Genomic DNA, 18,686 nt, shown 5'->3' on the forward strand with positions numbered 1-18,686 from the left:
ATAAGCTAAAGACAAGAAGAAAAAGCAAAAACTGATATGGCAATAGTAAATTTGACACAATAAGTGTATGTATGAAATAAAATGTATCAGAATTCATTACTAGTCCATTGTTGGTTAACTAGTTTTTAAAAACTGACAAGGGTGACTTTTAATGCATAGATATAGTCTTGGGGTTTTTAAATACTAAAGATAATTTTTTCTATAAAATTTCACACATATCAATGTAGATCCATTGTAATTTTGGATAAGTGATTTCCCTACTTTTTTAAGATGACCAAATAAAGTTACAGATTAATGAGGATTATGTGACTGGGCATCTTGTTTTTTACTGGACAAAGCATTGCTGTGAGAAGTAATTAGCCAAGGTAGGTGCTGAGTTCTGAAAAGAGGTATCTTTGTTGAAATGGTCACATTTTTTAGCCATTGCAACAAATTTGAAAATAGCAAAGATCATAAAACCTCTGTGTTAGGTTTCCTTTGTTTCTAAGTTTCAGAAACATGAATGAATAAACTGGTTTAATCAAGAGAGAGAATATGGGGCTGGAGAAATGGCTCAGCCAATAAAGGCACTTGTTCAATCCTCAGGACTCATATGGTGGAAGGAGAGAACCAACTCTAACAAATTATGCTCTGACCTCCACATATGCACCCTGACATGTGTGTACCTTACACATCATGCACACACACATACACACAACATACACACATGTAGAGAGAGAGAGAGAGAGAGAGAGAGAGAGAGAGAAAGAGAATGAGAATATAATAATTATAATAATTAAAAGTTAGAGAATGTGTTAGTTTATCTAATTGGAAAGTCTAAGGTTACTACTTGTTTCAGGTGTAGCTAGTTATGAAAGTTAAAAGTGCATCATATTTTTCTTGGCTTTGCTCTTCTTTCAATGAATTAACTCTGAATTGATTTTATGGTCTAAACTAGTCTCAACATAGGAGTTATCAAAAGTACTTTGTTTAGGGGCTGGACAGATGGCTCAGTGGCTGAGAATGCTGACTGCTCTTGCGGAGGACCCAGGTTTGATTCCCAGCACTTCCATGGCTGCTAACAACCATCTATAACTCCAGTTCCAGGGGATCTTATGCCCTTTTCACCTCCATAGGCAATACAAGATGAGAGTGCACCTGCCTCATGCAAGGAATACACTCATACACATAAAATAATAAATAAAAAAAATTTTTTAAAAGTACTTTGTTTAAATTACTTTATCCAATTAGAAATGGAACTAAGCAAACAAACATAGACGTTTTTCCTGTCTTTTTATTTCTTTGAATCAATCTGGGTCACATGCCCTTGAGGTAGATACTATGGTTTGGGAAATGGATGATTCTAATTGGTGTGACCAGGGTCCTGTGCCTTTAAGTAAAAGGAGAGATGTTGGACTTTGGCATCTGCAGCACCAGAACTTGAACCAAAGGCACAAAGGAAATGAGATTGTCTACACTTTAACCATGGGTGGCCTAACACAGGAAGGAGCCCCAGAGACCACGAAAGCTTGTTTCAAATATATTGCAGTCACGTAAACCCTAATCTCACTCTTTCTCTTCAGATGTAAGAATACATAGTTAGGAACTGACAGAATTTCAGGACTCAAAGGATTAGGAACTGACATAGTTAGGAACTGACAGAATTTCAGGACTCAAAGAGCTCTTGGAAAGGTGTAGTTGAACATCATCACTTTAAATATTTTTCCAGAGTTTGTTCACCTTTAAATTGAGACCTGCTGATTACAAGAGCTGGTTATCATAGATAGAACATGAGAAGAGCTGTGTAGAATATGAATCAGAACTTTATTAAGAATATTCAGTGTGTAGCTGAAAGATATTTTAGAAATTGCATCTTGATTTGGATGGCAGTAATTATTACCAAGTTTATATAAAATAAAGAAAACAAACCATGCATCATCTTTTCCCCCTTCCCAGCCATGTTATCACTGATGAAATGTCTGTTATTTTAGTAACTTGCTAGTCTAAAACATTTACTGAGAGGTAATTCTACCTTCTTTTTCTTGTATTTCAGTTCCTAGGACCAAGGTTTGTCCTAATTACTGCCCAAAGGCATAAACCCTGCTACTAGAAAACAACAATTTCCATAAATATATGCACATATAAATATTTGCATTTACAGGGCTGGAGAGATGGCTCGGCGGTTAAGAACACTATTCTCCCAGAGGACCTGGGTTCGATTTGCAACACCCACATGGTGGTTAACAACTGTCTGTAACTCTAGTTCCAAGGGATCCAACACTTTCTTCTGGTCTCTTCAGGCATTGCACAAACATGGTGCACTTACATACATGAAGGCAAAATACTCATACACATAAAATAAATACAAGTATTTTAAAGTTGCATTTACCTATTCTAAGCAATTCATTACTAAATATGAATGGAAGCAGTTTTTAAAATATGAAATACACAAAAACCCAATAAACAACATTAAATATATTTTGAAGTAATTGTTGAGGGTCTTGTAGTTAAATATTTTACAAGTTAATAATCTCCCATCATTTGAGGTTTTATCATTGTCATTGCCAGTTTTTTAAAAAATATTTTATTTAATGTGTATGGTTATATTGCCTGCTTATATGTAAGTGTACTCGTGTCACACAATGCCCATGGAGGTTAGAAGAGAACATAGGATTCCCTTATGGAACTTGAGTTACAGATGATTGTTAGTTAGGAATCAAATCTGAGTCCTCTACAAGAGCAGCCAGTGCTCTTAACCATTGAGCTACCTCTCCAGGCTCTCACTGTTTTGACTCCACATCTGAAAATTACATGACTGTCTGCAATCCCAGCAGGAACCCTGACAATGAGGTAAAGCAGGTATCATATTTCAGAGGTCACACTGGCTCACTGGGAACCAAAGGAACTCCTTTGTATATGTAACTGATAATTTTAGTTTAGGAGAACTAATGATAAATGAGGCCAAGGTCAGGGATTTGTTCTCTGGAAATGCCCTTAAGCACCCTGGATTCAAGGCCACAGCCTTTGAAGGCACTCTCTGTCTCTAAGGAAAGTGAGAAACCAGAAGGCTATGAACAGAGGAAGATGATGACTCGATGACTTGCTAGCCCCTAGTGTGCTAAGGGTACACTGTGCAGCACACTGTCCTATACTCTCTTCAGGGACATTTACATCAAAACTAAGAATTACAAGACCATGGCATTTTTGCTGACCCATGAAAGATTATTTAAGAATTCAACATAATTAGATGTTTTTGTCATATTTAGACCATAATATTAAATTTTGTAAGAAATACTGATTTTTCAAAATCCAAAGGTCAAAAATTGAAATACAAATAGACGCTATAATAGGATTAAAGGGCAAGAAAAGCTAATGGTGAATCTGTTCATTGACTATAATGAGATTATTCCTAGGCAGATGAGCCCTTAGTTTACACAAGAAAATGAGCTACACACAGCAGAGATGTTACATTGTAATTCTATGAACTCAGTGGCTCTATGGTTTCATGAAGATGCCAGTTCTTATTTTCTTTAAGAAATCAGAAATAACTGTGGTAGGCTCAGTAAAGTCTCATGGAAAAACTAGAATTTTGCTAAGTTTAAATTTAACTGTAATACCTAATTTACTAATGTTAGAACAGCATATGAAATTAAAATTCATGATTATGAACTCTACCATTTTCATATTATTTTATTTATATTTGTTTTGAGTGTTTGCCTGCATGCACATAAGTGCAGCCATGTGTGCCTGCAATGCTCATGGAGGCCAGAGGAGAGATCATCATGGAACTGGAATTATGGATAGTTACTTGCTACCATTTGGGTATGGGGAACTGAATTCAGATTCTCTGGAAGAGCATCCTATGCTGTTAACTGTTGGGCTGTCTCTCTAGCCATGAACTATTACATTTTAAAAATTTTACAGAAATTTTCAAAAAAAAGGTATTAGATGGTAGTGAAGATTGGTCTAGAACTCCATTGGTTGTGCTCTCCAGCCCTCTACAATCCTACGGCCCCAGCCTCTCAAGTGCTGTGACTACAGGCATTGAGCCCACCAAACCCGGCTTATCAATTATCAAAATCTTACATAAAAATACTATTCTTTTGAGTTTTACAGTTTTTTTATTGAAACCTTATATATACATTGTTGACTGTAGAATTCTAAAATCATATTTTCCAAAATTTATCCCAAACCACAGAATTATTATAGCAAAGGAAAACACAAGTCACTTAATTCGGTTTTCAGTGTTACACAGTGAATTATTTGCTCATTTGGTGAACATTACCCCATTTGCTGCTTTACCTTCTTCATCATAATCATCATCATCTTCAGTAGCTTCTCCAGTAAAGCATAACACTATTCTTGGGATTATATGCTCACATAAAAAGTGACCAATTTCAAAATCTGCAGCCGGTATAGCTTCCGCATCATCGTCATCATCCAGATCTCCACTCTCAGGAACTCATTCTGTAAGTCTTCGTTAACCTTTCATTTGTGAAATATACTTTGGGTTCAAAATGAAATTCTAAGATAGATCTCATAGGCTCACCAGCATCTGAGAACATCACTTTAATATCTTTCAAGTGCTTCAGAATAGCTTTATCATGTTCCTGATCCATGTCACTCTGTAAGTTAACAGTCAACCCAAATTCAGGAATTCCTTTAGGGTTTTGTCTTTCTTCATTCTTTCTCTCATCTTCCGTCTTGGCCTCTTCTTTCAGCTTCCCCAAAACTTCATCTTCCTCATCTGGTTTCTAGTCACATTCTTCTGAGGTTCATGAATTGCATTAACGATCTCAAATTGCTTATCAAATAAAGACTGATAAGAGAACCGCATACTTCCTCATAGAATTTGTCTTCTAAATGAACGTTTAACTTGAAGATTTTTGAGAGCATTCACTAGTCTTTTGACTACCTTAGGCAAGCTTTCAATGTATCCTATTGGTGTGTCTACCAGACCATGAAGTCTTTCTCGAAGGGTTGCAAGAATCTGAGGATTTTGCATCATCTGAACAGCCAGCTGACATGCTTTGATTTTCGTTTCTTCACCCATTTCTTATTTTTCTAATTTTTCAACATCATCCAAATCTTGATCAAGTTCAGACTGTTCTTTGTTGTTGATATCGGCCACCTTGTAAGAACTCCAAATATCAGAGGCTCAGGTGCTGAGCTGGGCAGCCAGACCTGTGCAGGCAATGACTCAGGGGAGTGGCGCGGAATCGAACCCGGGTCCTCTGAAAGAGCCCATTTCTCTTAACCGCTGAGCCATCTCTCCAGAAAATAAATATTTATTTTTATTTTACATATATGAGTGTTTTGCTTGAGTGTATGTAAGTATACCCGTGTCCTGCAGTGCCTGAAGGGGCCAGAAGAGGGCATTAGATCCCAAGGAAGTGGAGTTACAGACAGTTGTTAACTGACATGTGGGTGCTGGACCCAGGTCCTTTGCAAGAACAGTCAATGCTCTTAACTGCTGAGCCATCTCTCTAGCACTCATAAAATCCTATTTTTAATAGCTACATTGGCAAGTACATCTTGTATGCTAACAGAGCACAGCCAATTAAATTAGTGTTTTCATAGTGGTAATATTTAGTGCAATTGAGGTTCTAACTCTGTGAATAATGTAACTATCAAATTAGGAAACTAAACTAGACGTTTATAGTGTAGTGACTTATTCCATCAGCTTTAATGGATATTTGTATTGTAAATAAATAAGAAAATAAGTTTCAAAATTTGGCTCTTGCTATAGTTTGGCTATTAAATGTCCCCAAGGCCCATGTGTGGTAGGCTTGGTCTCCTGGATAACTGTACTGGAGGATGGTTGAACTTTATGATGTGGTGATTTGTGGAATTCCTTTGGTCACTGCAGGGAAGCCTTTAAAGGGAACTGTGGAACCTCTTTTTTCTTCCCGTTTTGTTTCTTGGCTATGAGTCAAGCAGTTGCTACATGTTCTGTGCTATCAGCAATTATTGCCCAGCACCCGCTAGAGGATGGGTGCAATGGGCCTGCCCAGTCATTGACTAGAACCCCTAAAACATGGTGCCCAAATTAACCTTATCCCTCTAAAGTTATTTATCTCAGTGACAGAAAGCTGACTTACAACTAGATTCGAGGCAGGAAAAATTCAATATATTATATAATATGTTCATAATACTAAATCATTAGGATACTATTTACAACTTTTTAACTTCATTGATTTTTTTATAATCAATACTTTCTGTAACCTGTATAAGTTACCACAAATCGATACTTGAGTGCCACAAATGAGTGTCTCCATGTGTACGCTTCTAAGCCAGTTACTATGGAGACAAAGGATGTAGAGATCATTGAGCATCTTGCTCTCAATGCCTCATTTCCAAGATGATAACAACCAAAAGTCATTTCTAAAAGAGACTGTGGCCATGTATTGCCTGTGTGTGCCTGAGGACAACATCATTTTCAGAACATAGTAAAGGCCACACCCATGGGGGACATTTCTAGAGTGACTTTCTGAGGCTTAGTTCTTCCCAAGGTCTATGTGAATCTTCAGTCCTGCATGAATTTGCCGTTCTCAGCAAAGTGGTCAGGAATCAATCTTGTGAAGGCAGGGGAGGATGGTGTCACCCTCTAGAGATTTACACTCCTGGGTGCTGCACCACCACATCCACCAACACGTGTGTAAGGAGCAAGGTCTGAGGGCCTGAAGAAAATCTACCCTCTGGGGAAAAACAATCAAAAGAAAATGATAGCTTAAAAAAAATCATAGATTAGGGTTAGGGAGATGGCTCAGTCAGCCAAGTCCTAGTTGTGCAAATATGAGGACCTGACTTTGGGTCCCCAGCACCCATCTAAAAAGTGAAGAGTGAAGAGTGTCAGTGCTCTGTATAACAGCAGTATTGGGAGGGAGAGATGGAAGATCACTAAAGGTCACTGACCAGCCAGTCCAGACTAGCTGGGGAACTCCACATATAATGAGAGATGCTGCCTGAAAAAATAAGTTGGAGAACAACTAAGGAAGACACCCACCATCAGCACCTAGTCTCCACATATATGTATGCACACATGAATGTGCCATGGAACACACATATGCACACACACACACACACACACGCACACACACACACCTTAAAGAATGAGTAGCCCAGAATGGATGCAAGATGTAAAATACATAAAATGACAAGGAATGGTATAAAGCCTTCTATGATAATTAGTGAGTGGCTTGACAATGAACTTACCCAGTAATTCAAAACAGGGATGGCAGGAAAATTGAGCCGCATCTTGAGACATGAACATGCTTCACAGAGTAGAATTTCTGAGTGTTCAATGGTATACATACTACTTATTCTAGCATTCTCTTATATATATATATATATAGTCTGTGTATATTCACACACTGAAATACCAGTTTAAAAGGTACTTCAAAGATGTGCTGCGAAGTACCTTTTAAGCTGGTATTTCAGTTTTAAGCATGAGGTTTCACTTAGGCCCATTGGGATATATAATGCAACTTCTAAAAATCAATACTTATACACAAGAGACTGATCAAGTCCTTAGTTCATGATTTATTGACATTATTATTCCAGAAAAATTCCTTTTCATATGCTTAATTTAAAAAATTGTATTTATATGCTTTGTTACATAAGTTCAATATTATTTCTCCTTACAGACACCAATGGTGCATGTTTAATAAATGATCCTTAATTCTATTTTTTAATTTTTATAGTCAATGAAATATATCTTAAACTTGACATTTATTTATCTAGGGATCTCCAGAGGAAGACTGGTAGGCTATTATATGTAGAGAAAGGAGAGACAGAGTCACACAGAGACACCAGAGACACAGAGAGGAAGAGACAGTAAGATTAGTATCACAGGATCAGTATACCCAGCTGTGGAGGCTGGTAAGTCTGAAAACGTCGGGCAGGGGGACAGTGAGGGGAGGTGCAGAGAGAGGAGTGAATCTAAACCACAAAAATTCAATAAAGAAAAAAATAAAATACTACAAAGAAAAAAAAAAAAAGCCACCAGACTAGAGTCTCCCAGGCAGGAAATGATGCAGAATCCTCAAGGAAATCTCAGCTTTGATCTCTTTAAAAAGATAGTTATTAATTCTCTGAGAACTTCATACAGTGTATTTTGATCATTATCCCCTCCAACCTCTCCCAGATCCTCTCTCACCTTCGTACCTACCCAACTTCCTGTTTCCCTCCCTCATGGAATGCAATACGTGTTGCCCGACTACTCTTGGGAATAGTGCCTGGCCCAGATTGTGCTTGACCTACCATGGCTCCATCTATATCACACCCCTCCCCCCAAGGCTCCAAGAACTTAGTAGAAGAGGAGGCAGAAAGATTGTAAGAGCCAGAGATACCAGTCAACTACAAGGAAACAGTGTTTTCCAGTCAGCAGGACAGTTGTACAATGAACTTATAGCACTTATGACATCATGAACAAGACCTAGTCAAGCTCAAGTCAGATAAAATTCCATCCTGGATGCGGGGAGGTAGACATGAACTCCCATTTATAGCCAAGGAGCTATTGACATTTGAAAGCTGCTGGGAGAGGAAGAGTCATTTTTCGGTTTTGATGTTTTTAGAACTGATTGGATGAGGCCTACTTTTATAATCAAAGTAATCTCCTTTACCCAACATGAATTGATTGTAATGTTAACTATATCTGTACAGAAAATGTAGATTACTGTTTAATTGGTGACTGGATACCATAGCATGGATAAGTTAATACATATAACGAGTCATGATACATGGCCTCCTTATTTCCTAGACTGCTCAATATCTCTACTGCTTCATGAAATAATGTTGCCAATTTAAAACTACATGCATGACTTCAACAAGAGAACATACTTGTGAACTTGTTGTATTTCCTTATGTCAACCCGTAAAAAAGAAATGCATTGTTACTCTAGAAACCTTTGCTTTGAGATCAAGCATGGAATCTCCATGGTTGGATGTGAATTTATGTGAGAATGAAACAGAAACTATTTTTGACATCTTCATCCCCAACTCTGGGACTGCCCCCAAGTACTGTTTTTGAGTGAGACAGGTAGCCAAACATCATTGACCATGTTCTATGTGTCTGACCGAAGAGATTTGCATGCATTCACTTGTCATAGCAAGTTTACAATAGTCTTTCAGTGAAACAAAGTTTTGTAGCCCTCTAAATAATGCCAAAGAAGGAAGTTTACTTTAAATCATGTATTTATAATTTTATTTAACTGTCCTTAGTGTTTTAATTACTTGATTTTTAGAGTGCCTTGAAGTAATTCTGATTAAAGCAGGAAATAAAAACCAGTTTGCTTTGATTATTAATACCTTGTCTTTGTGCACTTTGTGCTGTTAATGACCAGACTAATAGGTAATTATCAGAGAAAACCTACTCTTACTCCTACACATGCCTTGTTCCTTGAGTTTCCAGGAGCAAGATGCACTTCCTAATGAAGTCTTATTTGATCTGTCTTCTCTTATGCAGCAAAACAATGGTAGCAATTTTATAACACCCACATATTTTTCTACCAAGAAATAAACAATCCTGAACTTACTTAATGTGTTGATAAAATTAGCCATTGACTCAGTTCTGTTCTTCATCTAGGAAAGCAAAACCCAATCTCATATTATTATTTTAACATTCAAATAATTTTGTTTGTGTTTGTTCTGGTCTTATTTCAGCAACAAAGACCACAATTTTAATTTGTGCTTATTAAAACCTATTTTCTTGTGGAAAATCTGGATTCAGTTCCCAGTACCTGTAACAGTTTATAACTCTAGTTCCTTCTGGCCTCAGCAGGCATTGAATGCACGGGGTACACATATATACATGCAGGTACAACATTCATACATAAAAATAAATAAATCTTCTAAAAAGTTTATAAAAATCTATGTAATAGACTCTAGAAGGATAGAGGGGGTCTGGAGAAGTGTCTCAGTGGTTAAGAGCACAGGCTGCTCTTGTAGAGGACACACACAGGTTCAATTCCCAGCACCGACATGGTGGCTAACAACCATTCATAACTCCAGATCCTGACCTCCATGGGCACTGCATGACATGGGTGCACTTACACATACGCAAGGAATATACTCATACACATAAAATAAAAATAAATAATTTTTTTAAAAGAGGGATGAAGGATCAACTGGGCATAGTGGTGCGTGCTTTAATGTCAGCACTCGGGAGGAGGGGAGGTGTGTAGGTCTCTAAGATTGAAGCCAGCCTGGTCTACTGTTCTACATATATGTAGTGTGTTCCAGGCCAGCTAGGACTATAGGGAGACCTTGTCTCAAAAAAGGCTGAAAAAAAAAAAAAAAAAAAAAAAAAAAAAAAAAAAAGAGAAAATAGACACCTAAAGAATAAGTCTCTCCATCCAGTCTCCTTGCTGAGCCCCGAGAGCTGTCGTCTCAAAGTCTAGTGTGGAAATTAATGGTGTGTTCATTTCTCTAAGGATGTTAACTGCTATAAGCTTTTTCCAGAATTCTATATTTAATGGTTTAGGTCTCTAAAAGCAGAACTGGTACCAGGGAACTTTCTCCAAGATACTGATATGTCCCCTACAGACATTGGAATTGCGCTCTAAATTGGTTCCATAGCATATTCACCTTCAATAAATCTGAACTTTAGCTACATTGTATAAATGCTTTAAATTTTTAGAAATGAATCAAGGAAAAAGAAGTGATATTCTGAATATTTTTACTAAGCGCCATCACTGGGGAGTACTGTTCCCAACTGCGGCCATCAGGAACTCTTCACTTAGTTGATTTTTCAACCAAATTCTTAACACAATGATCTTTTTCCTCTTTTTTAATTTCCAAAGTGTCTTTTCAAGTATCTTCTTAGAGTCTCTGTTATTCTTACAAACAGTTATTTTTGTTCGTGAGTGATATATATTCAATAATTTTACAGTGAACAACTTGAGTTGCATTTTAGGAGTGTAATAAAACAGCAAATTAGAAAACTTAAGACTCTGGAATATAAGCAAAAGGATTCTAAGTGGTGTTTACATGACACTGATGTTTTGTCTTTTCAAGAATGGTAGTCTTTATTTTTTCCTAGTGCCTGAGTTCTGCTGAAATATAGTTAGCAACAGAGACCTAAACAAATTGCCAAAAAGGAAGTGGAGCCTAGAAGTATTTTGACTTTATCTCCTTCTTTATTGGTGTACTGTAGTTTTTACTCATCAATTTTTCCAATGCTGAAAAGCCCCATGTTTCTAATTAAAGCCTAAGTGACTGTCTTCTCTTTTATTTGTATTGATGGGGATCCTCATCATACATCATTTATTTCTTATCACATTTATGAACATAAAAGGGAATGGACTGGCTGATTCTTTGATGTTTCACAAAAGAAGAAATACAAATAGCCAATAAATATTTGAAAAAGTATTCAATGTCTTTCATCATCAGGATAAGGCAAATTAAACAGTTTTGAGATTTCATCTCATCTGAGTAAGAATGGCTGTCATCGAGAAATCAAATGCTCAGGGCTAGAGAGATGGCTCAATAGTTAAGAGAACTGGCTGCTCTTGCAGAGGACCCGAGTTTGATTCCCAGCACCTACATGGAGGCTAACAACCATCTGTAACCCCAGTTCCAGGGGAAGCGACACCATCTTCTGACCTCTGCAGGCACTGCATGACATGGGTGCACTTACATACATGAAGGCAATACACTCATTCACATAAAATAAAAAATAAATAAAATATTAAATAAAGAAAAAAGAAATCAAATGACCAAAGGCTGGTGAAGATGTAGGGAAAGCACCATTGTAAAACGCTGGTGGGGTATAAACTGGCAAAGCCAGAATACATGTCCATGTGCAGGTTCCTCAAAACAACTCAAAATAGGACCGCAAAATGTGGAACATAATGTATGACCCAACTGTACCTCTTCTGGGTGGGTACCTTAAGGACTTTGTGTCTTATCACAGAGATATTTGCACATCTTCTATTACACTACTCACAGTAGGTAGGAAACAGAACCAGTCTCAATGTCAATCAACAGATAAATGGAAAAAGAAGATGTGTACATATACACAATGGAATTTCATCCAAACACAAAGAAAATACAGCAGTGACATGTGGACGGTAGTGAATGTAACTGAGGTCATTATGTTAAGTGAAAGAAGCAGGATTCAGAAAGACTGCATGTTTTCTCTCTGTATGTACTCTAGGTGTGTGTGTGTGTGTGTGTGTGTGTGTGTGTGTGTGTGTGTGTGTGATCAGAGTAGAAAGAGGGCTGTGAGAGGGGAGAAAGAAATCATAAGGGAGGAAGAAAAGAGGGGAGCAATGTGACATGGAAGCAGAAGCTGGGGACTATTTGGAAGAAGGACAGGGACCAACAAGAGCCAGGAGGAGTGGTTGGGAGAGGATCATTAAAGGAGAATGAATGAAAACAAAATATGACATATATGTACAAAAATCCCATAGTAAAACTTATGCTAATTTTAAAATTATAGAATTTATAGGGAATAGAGCTACCCTTTCATACAAAATTCATGAAGCTATTTATCCCAAGAAATAAACAGCAAAAAAATGCAAAAGATGTGCCCCTCAACGAAAAGGTCAGACAGCATCTAAGTGAAGCCTTTAAGATATATTTATTCCCTTGTGTATTTTACTGACTATAAAAGTCATGTGTTAATTGAGTAGAATTTTAATAAACTAACAAAAGTAGGAAACAAAAATTTTCCAGTAATCTCACTGAGCACCATCACTTTCAATGTGTTGCTGTATTTCTTATTCATCTTTTTAGGATGTGTGTTTTTACAGTCTTTTGTCATGATGCATGATATGTTTATAGTCACTTAACTTACAACATTATCATTTGCCTGCAGTGTTGAGTAGTTTTGACAAACTTACTCTTAATCACTTGGTAGTAATTCATCATGTGGCAGTCTCCTGGTATATAACAATCTGATTATTTCTAATTTTTCACAATTATGTTCTAAAACAGTATAACCTTTGTACTAAAAATCATTCTGAGTTTCTGTTCATACATATGTATGTGTGCCTTGGATTATTTCTTTAGGATAGATTTCCAAAGATGAATTAATTCAGTTATAACGCTATTTACCCACAAACTGCAAAATTCAATAATCAAAGTTTTGTTGTAATTTACAATTTACACTATCACCATTTTTAACATAAATCTTAATTAGAAAATCTGTGCAATATAGTAGAGGTGGATTTTCAAGAGCTAGTAGTGTGAATGTGGGTTTTTAGAAAAGAAAGAATTTAGATAAGAACTCTTTGGGAATGTGAAATGTAGCTGTTATTCCCTATCAGAGTAACATGGCATTCAGTATGGAAACATTAACTTTAAAAAAACACTAATTAATGGCTGAATGCCAGTGATTATCGTTGGTGAGTTGTATCATTATATTGATGGATGTAAGCACTCAGAATCTAGAGGAGTTGAACATAGCTTAATGAAAAATGACTCTGCTATTGATGTTGTCCCTACAGTTGGTTTCTTTGTTTCGTATGAATGATTGGAGGAAGCACAAAGAATGTATTATTTTCCTTCTGTATCGTTTTCCTTCTTTAAAATTCATTCATAGCCATTAGTCATTTTTCACATGCTGCTCTTGCCTTCTAAATTCTTCAGATGGACATCCAAGGACAGTCAGTGAGCTCCACTACAGGATTTATCATACAAGGTGCGGAAATGGGACTGACTTTAGAAAGAGGGGTGGTAACTCAGTATTAATGTTGCAGGACAACTCAAAATAATGGGAAATATAGGGCACACCTGTGCTTTTATAGTTATAGGCACCTTAGCCACATAGCTTAGAGTCTTGGAATTGTAGGCACTGCTTTATTTTTCACTGTTGTGTGACTTTTACTAGGGAGATATGAACAAAAGTCTACTTACCCTAGATAGTGTACTGATGAGAAATCAACAAATAACCAAGTCTAGCTTAGTGAACAGTGAGTTTATTGGGATTACTTACAGGAGTATGGGTGACTTGGGCCTTGTATCACTGAATAGCCCACCACAGCTCCAGTGCCAGTTCCTAAAAACCGTATCACTGGAGTTCACAACACAACTAGCAAGTGATTCTACCGAGGAATCTCTCCCCCCGGAGTTGTTTGCTGCCTATATAAACTCAGGAAGGGTCTCATGAGTCTTGCAAATTTCATGAACTTCCTGAGGTTTGGGTACAGTTCTGGGGTTCAGTGCTTGGAAAACACCATACCCACCTACCTAGGGGAGTTTGTCAAATAAATGTTCAGGTTATATCCAAACTCTATGGAATAGTAAGTCTTTGTAGTGATACAGGACTAGCACTTACAAACCTGTGAGATGAATCATTGTTGTCTAGCATTCTTATATATCTCAGTGAGGTAAATGAATACTTTTGCTGTTTTGGGCCCTCACCAACATCAACTTCTTAGAAGTAGCATTTAAGGGGACTAGAGAGATGACTCAGTGGTTAAGAGCACTGGATACTCTTGCAGAGGACCCAGGTTCAATTCCCAGCACCCACATGGTGGCCCACACCTGTCTGTAACTCCAGTTCTAGGGGATCTGACACCCTTTTTTATCCTCTGTGGCCATTGCAGGACATGGGCTCACCTACATACATGTAGGAAATACTCTCAAACACATAAAATGAAAATAATAATTAGAATTTTTTAAAAAAGAAGTGGCATTTAGGATAAGACTTGATGAATATTAAAGGACTGTTCTATGCAATAGGCTAAGAGATTGGAAGGTGTTCTGAGAAAATGGAACTTCAATTTGTAATGATCTAAAGAACAAAAGAATGTGAATTTTGAGCCTAGTAGTGAAAATTACAGCACTAATTACGTGAAAGTAAGAAGTAAACAGGAATGCAGCATGTGTTGGATAGTTTTAGTGTCAACTTGACACACCTGGGTTGAGGGAGCCTCAGTCGGGGAATTGCCTCTATTGGACTGGCCTGTGGCTATGTCTGTGGGGCCTTCTTGATTGTTGAGTGATGTGGGAGGGCCCAGCCCACTGTGGGGAGTGGCCACCCTGGGCAGGTGGGCCTGTGTTACATAAGAAAGCAGGCTGAGCAGGGGCCAGGGGAGCAAGCTTGTAAGCAGCATTCCTCCATGGCCTGTGCTCAAGTTCCTGCTTCCAGGTTCCTGCCCCGAGTTCCTACCTTGGGCTCCCTGATGAACTGCAACCTGGGAGATGTAAGCTGAATAAACCCTTTCCTCCTCAAGTTGGTATTGGTCAGAGTATTTTGTCACAGCAATGAGAAACAAACTAGGACACAGCAGAACAGAGGATGAAAGGAACATGAACGCACTCAGTTTATATAAGAATATTGACATTTTTGGAGAAGAAAACAGAAGATAGGACATGACCACATGGGTGTTATAGTGGCAACAGAATGCAAGGTTGACAAGGACACAGAGTGGGGGAGAATCTGAAGACCATTGTCCATGGTGGCCTTTTCTGGTCCAGTGGCAGAGGAAATGGAGAGAAACTGACCTGTTTCTGAGCTATGGATGAATGTCTAAGGAAGACGCCATGCACCACCATTTTGAATACCCTGCTTCAGGCAATCAAATGCATAGTCTTTGTTCTCGGGTACTCAGCAAAACAGCTACATCAGCCACGTCAAAACATATCTTTTAAGACTTCGTGTCCTGTGTGAAGCAACACTACCACCAAAGTCTGTTACCTTTTAATTAGCCATAAATTTTCCCACATTTCCTACGTTCCTCATCCTAATCCCGTTCATTGTACCTATTTAAAATAAATTGATTTAAAGTTGGAAAAATGAATTTTCCCACATTTCCTACGTTCCTCATCCTAATCCCGTTCATTGTACCTATTTAAAATAAATTGATTTAAAGTTGGAAAAATGAAAGGCCCTTTTTACTTATTTTTATGTCTGGTGCCCTGGCACTTGCAAAGAGCCTTTCCCAAGCCAGGTGTTGAGTGGAAGGATGACTGTAAAAGTGACACCACATTTTCTGAGTCACATCCATGTTGACATGGTGAAAACTTGTACACAGAAGACCATGTGTAAAAATAATAATCCGAGTGAGCTGGATACTGACTACGTTTGATGGAAATTTCACATAGAGCACTTCTCGACAATTTAATTCTAATTATACCCAGACAAAGGGGCATTCAGTGACAGCCAATCTGCCCAGATAGCAGAGATCTACTGCTTGCTAATGCTTCCCCTACTTCTAATTTTTCTAAAGTTCTCTGATGTGCCCTTGATGTAGTCCGGATATTTTTGTCAACTGCTGGAAAATTTCACTCACACACTAATGGTTCCAATGAACACAAAATACTTCTTCCAGAAAGCCATTGCCAATAAGCAGTATTTTTAGAGGCACATGTCACAGTTTCTGTTTGCCTCTGTTGTGACTGTTAATGGCTCTGAATGATTAGGAAACAGTTTCTGATAAAAGGCATTACCCCACAGTTTCATTATATACCATGGGCAGTAAATGTTTACTACACGTCGGGCTCAAGCTAAGATGTCATTAAACCATGTTCCAGTTAAATCAGCTCCCAGTGCATAGCTGCTGTTCCCTTGAACATGTTTGTCATTTCCCTGCATCTGAAGGAGTAGATTGTTTCTTCTGGGTTTCTACAGCTAAATGTCCCTTAACAATGATGTCATATCATTTATACATGCTTCCTCAGGGATGTATTTTAGAAGCTTTCTGAATTATTTGGTAAACTTTGCCACTCACTGGAAGAGACTGTCCTTGTTTCCAATAATTTATTAACCTATTACAAAAAAGAATCCTTTTCTGGAAAAGCAGGAAGTAAAACAACAAAGGTATATGGATCTTATCACTAAAGCTTGTCTGGTTCTCTTTGGTGTACTGATTTTTCACTTGCTGAAACTGATTTGTTTATACAAATGTAGGAGAAGGTCTTTCCCCCTAATATTTATGCAAGGCATCATTGCACGTGCCATTATTTATCTTCAGGTGGTTCAAAAATGCTGGGAAACTGGAGCTGCCATAGTCAGCCTGTGTGCTAAATAAATTGCCAGAGATGACACGGAACTTCTATCATTCCCTAGACTAGGTTTGTGACAAAGATAAATTCTCTTGATGGTCATTTCTGAAAAGGATACCTCAGGTAGAGTGAAAGAAATATGAAGATTTTATTCTCTCCTCTCTCAGATGAATGTTTTGCTTATGTTTTCTGAATCAGATGAAAGCTAATAAAATTCAAGTTCTAGGGAATAAATCATGAAGGTTCATTTGATGACATCTGTTGTGCAAGTTATTTGCATCCCCTTGTGGGAATGGATCATAATTTCTTGCCTGGTTGTGGATAAATGTGCTATAACTGATATATGCAAACATCGCATTTGTACCCGAAACTTTTCTATATTCCACCAATAGTTTCCTTTTTGATTTATTTATTTTTATTTTCTGTATATGAGTGTTATGCATGCCTATGTGTAAGTGCACCTATGTCATGGGTACCTGCAGAGAATAGAAGAGGGTGTCAGATCCCCTAGAACTGGAGTTATGGACGGGTGTGAGCTGTCTGTGGGTGCTGGGATTTGAACCTGTGTCTCCTGTGAGAACAGCCGGTGCTCTTAACCACTGAACCATCTCTCCAGCCCATGTTTTCTTATAAGGCACTTGTGAGAGTTCATCTTCCACACTCCACAACATGTCTCTTGGTCAGGTCAGCATGCATTAGAGTTACTTAGAATGTCTCTTTGCCCCATTAGATTGGAAGCCTGCACATGCCAAATTCCATGTGTCACTCATCGTAGGACTACTGTAATGCATGGGCCAGAACCTCACCCAGAGAAGATAGTAAAATCTTGACTATTGTATTTAATAGGGAGCCCACAAGGAATATAATCTGTAGTATACTGAAAAGGGTGTAGTGTCAGGATTTATTTAATTACAAAACACTATGTACACTCATGGACTTACAGATGAACTTATGTATACAGAATTCTTTGCAACTGTCTTGATAAGCCATGGTTGAGAAAGCAGTAAAGAGCCCTTTTGTCTGAGGACCCTCACTGCTTCCCAGGATTCAAAGCAGTGAGACTTATTAACTGTGAAGAATGGACTTGGGTTGATTAAACTGGCTTTGAAGCCTCGAACTTCTTGGAATTCAAAGAAGGGGTACACTAAATGAGTTCAAGCTTTATTTCTAAGTTTAAGTTAAACATTTCATTATTTTAAGGAACAAGTGAGAGCAAATTATAGTGTAAGCAAGAAGCTGAAGATGCCCCGGTATCTACTGTTACAAGAATAACTGGGCTGAAGGAAGAAACTTTGAAATACAAATCACTTTTCATTTAAATGGAATAAATGTGTATTTGGCTGGGTGATTTGTGATCTATTTAGAATTTATTATAATATAGTGTCATAATGAAGTGTATACTGTTTTGAGAGTATTCCAAAGGTTTATTTCCTGGTGAAAGAATGATTTTTGCTTTTTCATTTATATGCCTTACCGAATGATGCTGTTTATTCACTCATAAGGAACTATACTGTTTCATCCACTTTATTTTGTGGCTTATTGTAGTTGATTTTATCAGGTACTTTTGGCTAAAGTGAACATTCGGGGAGATATTTAAACTAAACCGATTTTATTTTAAAATAACCTTTCAGGGGCTTGGTTCCAGGATTCTACCAGTATGGAGGGCACATCCTGAAAATATATTAAGCAAACTAAGAAAAAAATGTTTCTGAAGCTCACTCAGGTATAGTTTATGCTTGATGACGGCAATATGAA

The 18,686-nt window shown here is 37.7% G+C and overlaps 1 protein-coding gene and 1 pseudogene across 3 annotated transcripts in view; one reads left to right on the forward strand and one right to left on the reverse strand.

Annotated features, from left to right (window-relative positions):
* The window catches only part of Kcnq5 (potassium voltage-gated channel subfamily Q member 5), a 613,681-nt gene that overhangs the window by 183,837 nt on the left and 411,158 nt on the right, over positions 1-18,686 (forward strand). The window lies entirely within an intron of this gene.
* Positions 4,434-6,257, reverse strand: LOC103752504 (annotated as a pseudogene).

This window comes from Nannospalax galili, unplaced genomic scaffold, assembly GCF_000622305.1.
Source record: "Nannospalax galili isolate Female #2095 unplaced genomic scaffold, S.galili_v1.0 scaffold206, whole genome shotgun sequence".
NCBI classification, from domain to species: Eukaryota; Metazoa; Chordata; class Mammalia; order Rodentia; family Spalacidae; genus Nannospalax; species Nannospalax galili.